This window comes from Etheostoma cragini, chromosome 7, assembly GCF_013103735.1.
Source record: "Etheostoma cragini isolate CJK2018 chromosome 7, CSU_Ecrag_1.0, whole genome shotgun sequence".
NCBI classification, from domain to species: Eukaryota; Metazoa; Chordata; class Actinopteri; order Perciformes; family Percidae; genus Etheostoma; species Etheostoma cragini.
Window position 1 is genome coordinate 7,932,072 of NC_048413.1, and position 749 is coordinate 7,932,820.

General features: G+C 34.0%; 1 protein-coding gene across 1 annotated transcript in view; it reads left to right on the forward strand.

The window, feature by feature from the left end:
• Positions 1–459, forward strand: part of LOC117948148 (chemokine-like protein TAFA-1) — a 31,700-nt gene extending 31,241 nt beyond the window's left edge. The window contains exon 7 of the mRNA XM_034877654.1: positions 450–459. The gene's annotated coding sequence lies outside the window, so the exon portion shown is untranslated. The remainder of the gene's footprint in view (positions 1–449) is intronic.
• The last annotated feature ends 290 nt before the right edge of the window (positions 460–749 follow it).

Consider the following 749-nt stretch of genomic DNA (forward strand, 5'->3'; position numbering starts at 1 on the left):
TAAATGGAGTGGAGGTGGACATTTTAAAGGCAGACTAACAGGTCTTTGAGGGTCAGAATTGTAGCTGATAGACAGGTGGTCATATACTTGTTTGCAGCTGTATCTTACAAATAAATAGTTAAAAAAATTAAACATTGTGATTTCTGGATTTGTTTTTAGATTATGTCTCTCACAGTGGACATGATAACAATTTCAGACCCCTCCATGATTTCTAAGTGAGAGAACTTGCAAATAAAAGGATAGACAGCAAGTTTTTCACATCACAATAAACTAAGACAACTGGTGTAATGGTTAAATATACATTTGAGAGACTCTAGAAGAAAATCTTTTAGTCCGTACCGCTACAGCTGTGCCAGCATTGTAAACCTGATTTACATGTTACACACTGATAGTTTCTTTTTTTGCTATTTTAGGAGGTGTCGCTTTTACAAATTCCCGTTCACTTTAAGACACTGTACAATATAGATGAAAATCCCCACAAACAGTACATTGCACACACTAATACTGAAACTGTTATATCATGTGAATATGAATAGAAATGTAATACTATTTATACTGAAAGAGTATGGAAAGGGTACTAGAATATCTTACTCGAGTAAACGTGTGAAAAAAAAGGTATGCAAGTGAGTTCAAATGTATTTAAGGCAAACCAAACACATTTTATGATAGAGAAGCACACACACATACACACACACACACACACACACAAACTGTTAAATTAAAGAACTTCTTTAGGCTCCAAGATAATA